Raw genomic sequence first — 10471 nt, forward strand, 5'->3', positions numbered from 1 at the left:
TTTTTATTATTTCTCTCTTTATTTTTTCTTCATCTGAATCTCAATTTCACTTCTTTTGCCTTCATCTCTTGATTGTTCTATATTTCTAACTGCATGATACATCTACGAATTAAACAAGTCAAGTGTGTACGATAAGGCACCGAGAGGTGTTCGCCTTAATATAAGATAGTTATAAATAATGAAATTAAATAGGTTAGATATAAATCATCTGGTAACACATATAGGATGATTTGACGTGATGATTTATAACTTCAAGTATTTGTATCTAGTAACATAAATCATTTGGTCACATTATCTGCAACTCATCCTATATTAAGGCGAGCAACCTCTCTATGCCTCATCACTGTACACACTTGCATTTTTTACATGTATGTTAAGGAGAAATTCAATGATAAGATTGTATTTCTACATTCTATTCACCATTTATTTAGTTAAATCCAGGTCACTACTCTTTCGAGTGACAACATCTATCAAGTACATAATACTTTCTCTCGAATAGAATGATGTATTGATTATAATACTTAACTGAACAAGAGAAATAATACTAATATCTAGATTCTCTAATACAAATTATGCATTTCATTGTATCATGTTTACAAAGAACTAATGCTATGGAGGAGTAAAAAAATGGGAGAATGAAATGAAATTACAAATGAAAAGTACAAGGGATGAGTCGAGACTTTGAGCATAATTTCTAATGGTCATTTGCTCCTTTTTTCCTAATACAACTAAGGGGGAAATGAGTTATGGATTCCTCTCAACTCTCTTCTAAGCTCTTGATAACTTGTAGACATACAAGTTATTATAGCTTTTTAGGAAGAAAACATGTAACTAAATAGATAAAATAAGTAAATTATGTGTTAGAATTAACAAAAAAGTTTTATGTTTGTTTATCACATTTTTCATATCTGGTATGAATGCAGGTTTTTAGGCGAAAAAAAGAAGAATAGCTTAGCAGCAAACATCAAGCAAGGAGACACGCGACCACCAGGCGATCAAAGAATGAAGCTAGGCAAATCACATTGCTAGAAGATAAAATGGTTGGCACGAATGTTAGAAAAAGGATTGATGAATTAAAGAATTAATGAAGGGAATGTCTGCAGCACGAAGCAGCTTTATCAAAGAACTAATGAAGCCCATACGATGATAAGTCCTATAAGTCCTCACATATAAATAGAAGGTTGTTTCTTATAAAAAAGTGTGCAAAAATATTGGAGAGCTGATAACTTGTAGAAATACAAGTTATTATGACCTTTTAGGTAGAACAATGGAACCAAAACGCAAGATAATGTGTCGAAACGCGTAGCTTCTATTGCAAATTCATAAACATTAGAGAATACAACTTGCATAAGTCTCTGTGCCTGTTTTACCATGCGTTTTAGTGTTTTATTGTAGGGTTATGAAGAAAAGAAGCAGCATAGTGAATCATAAGAGGAGTGCGTGCAAAAACTCTGTAATAGGAAGATTGTCTAGCAATTAACATTTGTAGGCAAGGAATCACATCATCGCGCAAAGAAGATTCACTAGAAGACAAAAATGGTAGTTAGAGTTGATGTGACTTGACAGGACTGCAATAGGTACTGACATGGTGCAAAAGAAAAAGATAATTTCCTACCTTCTATAGAAAGCCTCCTTCCCTACCATGAACACTTAGCTAGTCTGAATGGACTAAACCTTAGAGAGCTCCTTATGAGCCGGTGGAAAGGATTAGTCATTCCTCTTTTGTAGAAGTTCTTCTCTTCCACCTCTTCTTCGGTTAACCTGTAAGTAAGAGCTTAGAGAAAGATTAGAGAAAGACTTCAGCATCTTCTTCCCCCTAACTTGTAAAAGAGTTAAGGAATGTTTAACCATTCTATGGCTCAACTCATTTTCTTTACTTTCCATATTTGTATTTCATTTGTAATGTTTGACTTTTATATTGTACAATGACATAAACCCCTACATTTTTCGATACATTGCAACTTTATTTCCTATCAATCTATCATTTCTTTGTTGTTCATCTGTTGAAGTGTTATAAGAAATCTAACTTGTGATAAGTTCTTGATAAGAATCTAACTTATAAGGTTCATCGCGCTTAGCTGAGCTTTACTCCATCACTCGGCCTACGTTTGTCGCAAACTACTCAAAAGAGTAAGTAGCAAAGACATAATTAAACGAGCATAGGAAGAAGTTTGAGAACAAACTCTATCATGGTGATTAAACCTCCATCATTTGTGTCCCGAAAGGAGAACAGTGTGGTAACTTGTCGTCTAGAGGTTGCCACTCTTAAAAGAGAGGTAATGTGACTCTTACATGTAATGAAATCTAGATAGCTACCACTTAATTTCTCTTTATCATTTGTGTCTCGAGAGGTGAGCAAGTGCGGCATTTAGGCTCTAAGAAGTGTCCGTCTTAATTAGAAGATTTTTAAGTAGTCTCTATCTCATTAAGGACTACCGCATGGCTTAATCGCCTACAACGCAAAAACCTTCCTTCACATTTCTTTAATGCAAGTTAGTTCACTCTTCATTTTTCCACTATTCCATGTCACCTTCTACAAAGTCTATAGTATAGATAGTAGATTTAATGCACAATCATACTTTTATTTTACTATATAGATATTGTATACCACCTAGATGAAGAGTGGACTTTATAATTAAGGTTTGATAGAAATTCCTTGTGTTCGACCCTGACTTATTTAGGAAACCTCTCACTTCGCTTACACTTGGGTAAGTGATAGGAAAACTTGTAGTCAATGCAAATATAGTAGGTACGCGGAAGGGAGTGTGTGCTTTTATTGCACAATCCTAACCTAGAGACATAGTGAGCATCTCGCGTGCAATGACCATGCTCACCCTATAACGTAATCGCAGACTTGGAACCTCAATGACACACCTACGAACTAATTGCTTCTGCAAAGAGAGGTTTGCGATAGGATCATTAAGATAATGAAATCTAATTTACATATTAATCACGCAACCCATGCGATGAAATCAAACAACCAAGAGCAAGTTCATTGCATCTTTATTTTCCTTGCGTGTTTTAGGTAAGAACTTAGAACAGAGTTGAAAGAAATTCTTCGTTATGCTTCTCCTTTGTGTATTAGGCAGAAAACTGAGTCAATGAGTATGAGAAATCATACTCAGAGGCTCGACGCATCTCTCTATACTTCCATTTGTAATTTTTCATACTGTATTTATAATTTGAATATCATGGCCGAGAGGTCTAAAGTTTTAATTTTAGATCCAATTTCCTTCCACTTTCATTCTCTCATTTCTTTATCTATTCATGATTATTGACCCTATGTAAAAAGGAAAATGACATGAGGCGTAATCAATGCTAAAGAATCTGGATGTCTACCTGAGTTGTCTAGTTAAGTTAAGTACAGCAATCAATGCCTTATTTTATTAAAGAGAAAGAATAAAGTAATGACTATTGCCACTTAACAAATCGATGACCTAGATTTAACTAAACACGCGGCAAAATGAATGTAGCAATACATTCTTGTCCCTGAATTCATTCTTAGCATGCATATCAGAAATGCTAGTGTGTGTGACGATAAGGCACCAAGAGGTTGCTCGACTTAATACAAGATGAGTTGCATATAATTTGGTCAAAAAAATTAGATATAAATCATCTTTTAACTTTAGGTATTTGGATCTCGAAAGGCAAGCAAGTATGGCGAAGCATCAAGAGGTTGCTCGCCTTGAGTCTGAAGTTAATAAATGCGTTGTGTCGCCTTGTTGGATTGATTACCCTTGCTTTCTACTTGCTTATTTAGACATTCATGCATTCATATGGCCAACGCACACTAGAGTTCATATTCCACAAATCACCAACGTCATTTTCATCTTGTCTCTCCAATGCATGTAGGGTATATATGCATAGTTAGATAATATTGTCCATATATTTATATTGTATAGATACAATATGATTTTAGACAAGAAAGACTGAAGCCTTAAGATCATTAGTTCCTTGTGTTCGAACCTGACATATCCAGGAAATCCCTCTTTTTGCTTATACTTGGGTAAGGGAGAGAAAAACTTGTACACACACAATGCATCTTTAAAGTTAGCAACACATAGGCACTACAAGAGACTGAGGTACTCTCGACGCACAAAAACGTCGGCGAAAATGGAAAATACATTGGACAAGGATATGCCGACGTTTTTCATGGCGTCGGAAAAAACGTTGGGAGAATCGAGTCGGAAGAGGTATTTCCGACGCCCTATTGGTACGGCGTCGGGAATACCTCTCCTGACGCCGTGACATGCGTTGGCCATAGTGGCGTCGAGAGTTCCTCTTTCGACGGACCTTATGCCGACGCAATGTGCGACGTCGGTAATGCCTCTTTCGACGTTTTTTCCTGACATCTGTTGTGTGTCGGGATACCCTTCCCCGACGAATCTTATGCATCCTAGTTTCGACGTTTCATTGCGTCGGGAATTCCTTTTTATATAATTTTTTAAATATTTAATTTCTAATTTTGTTTCCTAAAATATTTTGCTCGAACATTCACAACGACATTCGGGGTGCTCAAATATTTTTCCTAACGTTTTGGATTAAATTAAAACAAATTTAATATAAATTAAGAAATACAAACACAAATTAAAAAAAAAAAGATTTAAAATTAATAATATGAATAAGTTCACAAAATATTGGTAAGCTTAATACAAAAAATGTAGTTCTCATAATACAGAAAAACGCAAACATAACAAAATCTTCCAACGAGGCGCGTATGCGTCATTCTACATCTTCGATCTTAAAATGATATAAAAGTAACTAAGTTTAGTACATATATCCATATGTTCACTGTATACTATCATTGCAAAAACTTAAGAATAATGGAGACATATATACGTACTGCAAAGCAAAGGATCATGTGGTGGTCCCTGTTGTGCACAAGTGAAGTCTTCTATCAGCTTTGCATTTGTTCCACTTGTGAAGCTAACGCTTGGTGATTTCTATCTTGCACTTCAATCCGTTCCAAAGCTTCATTAAGTTTAGCTTGTAATTCAATCTTTTTTTGTATGGACTGCGAACAAGATGTCGACGAACTACTCACATTCGTCGTCCTGCGGGCCTTCGGCTTGGGTCTCCAACCAAGGCCTTTTGAGTAGCCTGGTCGTCTACCCAACACCTGATCGCATATCTCATTCTCAGAGAGTGGCTGACTACCCTCTAGGGTAGGCTGGGATTGGAGTTCTAGCATTTAATTCTACAACAAATTTAAAAACTATGTTAGGTAACGCGTAAAAATATATAATGAAAAAGGATAATTAATAGGGGCATAACTTACATGCGCATCTTTTGCGGCCTGCAACACGAACGTTCCAGCTCGAACGTGTGTTCTCAGAACAACTCCACACGATCGATCGACTCTCCTTTTCTCTCAATGAGCTCGTACTATCGTTGTAAAAACGACTTGGATCTGCTACTATGATTGTAAGGCTGTTTCTGTCTAGTAGCCTTGTTCGTTCGTGATTGCTCCTACATGAAAACAATTATATTGTTTATTTCTTATACATATTAAAACTTGTTATCATAATTAATCACTGACAAATACCTAGAATGCACGGCTTATATAGTGGTCGCAGAGGAAGTGACAATCCTCATGACGTCCAACCAATGTGTTTGGTGGGTTGGCACGAGCCTCCTCCGGGTCGCTGTACTTTTTGAAATGTCTGTGACAGTCTATCCGGAACTCTTTAAAGGTCGTGAGCATCTGATGCTCAACAAACCTATTCATTACTTGATCATTGAAATCAAGCACAAATAATTGCTACACATTACAAACATAACACATTAGATTGGTTAAACTTAGATATGTTTCAAATGAAATCTTAAATATGTAGTGGACTTAATTACCTGGAGGTCGCCCTTAACGACCTCAATGTATTCTCTCCCAACGTCGCCCACTTAAGGCAGTAGACGAAAAATGTCTTCGCACGCACACGCCTATCGCCTGGTTGAAGCGAACAGCGTGTAGGGAAATAGGCTTCTCCGCTCCAGGGGTGATCGCCATCGAAATGCGCTCATTTATTGCAACGTGGCACTCTAACTCTAAGAGTCGAGACTGCGCACGTCTTCTAGGAGTCGGAGTCGGAGTCGCAGGTTGTTGAGAAGAAGACCTTGCTCAATAAATCGATAATAACTACAATCCAATTAAGTAGGTCCCTAGTATAGTTCCCTATCCATGAGTTTTGTACTCTGAGCTGTAGAGTTAGTAGAAAAAATTTCTTCTTCGGCTAATGTTAGGAAAAAAAACATGAAATAATCGTAAGTTAAAATGAAGGAAATTCTTAGACTCACTCGTATTGTCGTCCACGGACGACGACCCTCCCGCGATGTTATATAAATCGTCTTCAAACTCGAGGAATATAGGTCTGTCTCCATAAAATTATTACGTAGATATGACGATGACATAATGGCTGTGGACATAGAAAACAAACATTCAATAAGCAAATACGAACACATAGCTAGAATCAAAATATATAAACTACATAAATATGTGGGTACGTGGTTTGTCATTCATACGAGGTACTCAAAAGTCCATAACTTTTTCAATTCCTCAATCAATGGTTGGAGATACACATCAATTTTCCTACCAGGAGATTTAAGATCGTGTATGAGCAGTGATATAAAGAAATTTGTCTCTTTCATGCATTTCCATGGTGGCAAATTGTAAGGAAGTAACACAACCGGTCATATACTATACGAGGTACTCATTTGACCAAATAGATTAAACCTATCTGAAGCCAAGCTCAAACGCACGTTCCGTGGATCACAAGCAAAATCAGAAAAATTCAGAATCAAAGTGCTTCCACCCCTCTGCATCAATTGGATGTCTCAAGACATCATCTGTTTTAATACGTTTATTCCTATGTCATCTCATGTCAGCAGACCCTTCCTGCGATACAAACAAGCGTTGTAATCTAGGTACCAAAGGAAAGTGGCGCAATACCTTATGCATAATTTTTTTCCCTCTATTATGATTAACCTTGTATCTAGTCTCGCCACATGTAGGACAATGTTGCAAATCAGCAAACTTTTTTCAATACAATACATAGTCATACTTGCACGCGTGAATAGTCTCGTATCCCAAACCCAAGTCACGAAGTTTTCGTTTTGCTTCATAAAATGAGCTAGGGATAGTAGTACTACACATTGGAAATGTTGCTCTTAAGAGTTCTAACAACATGTTGAACGACTTGTTACTCCAACCATTTAGAACTTTCACATGCATCAACTTAACCAAAAAATTCAACGACAAAAATTCAGAACAACCGGGGTACAACTCATTACGTGCTTCATTCAATAAGTCCTGAAATATATTGTTTGTTCTATCTCCATCTATATCTACCCCAACATTCATCGGCATTTCATCTTCCAAACGAAGTTCCTCTATTTCCTCTTCATGTTCAATAGGGGCTTGTAAATCATTTAGCATACCAAACATATCACCTTCTTAATTAAATTGCATGCTACTAGTTCCTTCATCAAAAGGATTATTACTAGTTCCTTCCTCAAACTTTTTTGTACCTCTAGAGCTTAACGACTCTCCATGATACACCCATTCTGTAGTAGGGGGATATTCCAATAGTCAGTAGATGTCGTTCCACACCCTCTAATGAGCTCCAATTTAAATTTAAACATCTCTTGCATGGAAACCTTAATCGTTCTTAGGCATCAAAATGAAACTTGGCAAATTCTAAAAATTGGGTCACTCCCTGTCTATACGCAAGGGAGAACTTATTTCTAAGTTTCATCCAACCCTTATCCATCGTTTAAGTCCCTAAAACATAAATAGATTTGATTAGAAACATATCTCTCTCACTCTCTCACATCTATAACTTACTCTCCTGAATTTTTATTATTGTTCAATAACTAACTTCAAACTACAGAGGCTTTTATAACTGCAAGATAGTCAAAACAAATCTTAACACACATATTACATTTTCAATTCAAAACATAAACCTCATTCAAATTTAAATGCAACCATAACCCCATTTCCCCCCCCCCCACCCCCCATCCCCCAATTCAATTTTCAATTTAACTATAAATCTTAAACCCCAAATCCTTCAAATTTCAATTCAATCACAAATTACGCACATTCTATACAAAAATATATTTAACAAACAAAAATCTATTCCAAAAGAAAATCCTAAAACAATTTTCTTAAAAAAAAATCTTAAAACATAAATTTAAACTAAACAAACTTTATATTTAAACTTACCTAAGGTGGCAGACGACGGCGAGACGGCGATGAGGGACGGCAACAACGATGGAACAGACGGTGGCGAGCTACGGACGGCGAAGGCTCTTCGTTTCTCTCTTCTCCCTTTCCCTTTCATTTTCAGTTCTGTGTAAAACAGAACTGAAATGTTTATAAAGGGAAAATCCCCTATATGGCATCGGGAATAATGGTATTCTCGACGGTCATTAAAAGGGTTTTTCGACGCGCTATGGTGCGTCGGAAAAACCCCTTATGCCCGACACCATTTCCGATGCACTGTGCATGGTGTCGGGAATAAGGTGTATTTTAAATTTAATTTGACCTATTCCCAACGTCGTTTGGTCGATGCATGCTTGACGCATCCGGAATACCCATTTTCCTGATGCCACTCCCGACGCGTTGTGCATAACGTCGAAAATACCTTTATTCCCGACATGGCATCGGGAAACCCCCGTTTTCTTGTAGTGAGGGTAGGAATCAACGCCTTTTATTGCATGAGCCTAGCCTAGAGGCCTAACCCAGTCGCATACTTAGAGCCTAACTATAATGCATGCACAAAATGAAAAAAAAAAAAAAAAAAAAAAGCAACCCTCACCTAAAGTAAAGAAGAAAGGTAGAGGATGAAGTTGAGCTTAATCTCCAAAATTTTCATGTTTTTTCTTAAGGAAGTAGTCTTGTATTTATAGGCAAAGGTCGATGGGACTTAACATCTTTTAGGCATCATTAATTGTTTGATAAAGTTGTGCAGCCCCTTAGATCTCCCTTTTGTCCTTTTCTGACATTTGCACTAATCATTCTTGTCTTCTAGCGATTAGCGATTTAAATCGCCTAGCATCATTATGCTTATTGTCTGGTTGACGCACACATTCTCGCCTGATGTTTGTCACTTTGCTATTTCTCTTTCTTTTGCCTAAAAATCTTACATTTAGACATGAAAACCGTGATAAACAGGCATTTTTCTCTTTTGATACTTGCAACACGTAGTCATTTTATTTTGGTACGTGTTTTCTTCCTTTTTCTCGTGTTAGGATTTCATTGTTCTATCTAAAAAGTCATAATACTTGTATTTTACAAGTTATCACCAGTCTGTGTCCATTTTCCAGGCTCTTCCTAGGTATATCACTAAAAATTCGAACCTACTCTTTCCACGAATTAGAGACAACTACTACACTAGTCTTTTTAGGAGTTCAAGAGTAAACTCATTCATTTTCATGGATAGATCAAACCGTAAAAAATGACTCTTTTTAAGGATTAAGATCAACCCTTCACTATCATATCGTCACCTAATTGATCAACGTGTTCCTCTATGATTCACTTCATTTCTTCTTCTTTTCATCATCATGCGTTTACAAACATTTGAACTTATAGTTAATCAGGCATAATGGATTATGTAAGTTGTTTTCTCTGAAGTATATAAATTTGCAACAAAAGCTACATGTTTTGGTCTTTTACTTCGCATTTAGACTCCATTATTTTACATGAAAGGTTATAATAACTTGTACTTCTACAAGTTATCACTATTTCCATGAGATAGTTAACCTTAGGAGACAATTACTCATGAAACTCGGATAACAGAGTGAATAAAATTGTCTTAAGGAGACATGTGAATTCAAGACTCAAATTCTATTCGGTATAACAGGTCTTACATTTTCTAATATCTTGATTATATCATTCATATAACAAGAACTACTTAATCTTCATTCTTAGTACTCGATTATTTTTTTTCAAATAAATGTCTTTTCTAACTTTTCCAAAGATAAAATATTCCTAAAATATATATATCATTTTTCTCAAGTAAAAATACACATTGCCTTCCTAAACCATGTAATTGAATTGTACCCATGATCCCTTAGATATTATTGAAACCATGTATCATTTTTTTACCTTACGGATCCATGATTGTTTCTGATCAATTTAGCCTACGATAAAAATGTATGAATTCATACTAATTCATTATGCTATAAATCAACCAAAGATGTGTAACCCAATAACTATAAAATACCTTTTTGCTGAATTTTAATTTAAAAAGTCGTTTATTAATTTTTTTTTTATAGGTTTAATTTATATATATAGAACAAAATCCAAAATTATTTATAGTTTATGTAACAAAAAATAAAAGTCCATGACCACCATTATATCATAGATTTCAGACTTGTCCTTTTTGGTTTTGAATTCGTGTTGAATGTATGTGCATATTCTTCATATTATTACTTCTTGTCGTTCACAATTTCTTCATCTCATCTTCTAAAATTTCTT

Source organism: Cucumis melo, chromosome 5 (genome assembly GCF_025177605.1).
Source record: "Cucumis melo cultivar AY chromosome 5, USDA_Cmelo_AY_1.0, whole genome shotgun sequence".
Classification (NCBI taxonomy): Eukaryota; Viridiplantae; Streptophyta; class Magnoliopsida; order Cucurbitales; family Cucurbitaceae; genus Cucumis; species Cucumis melo.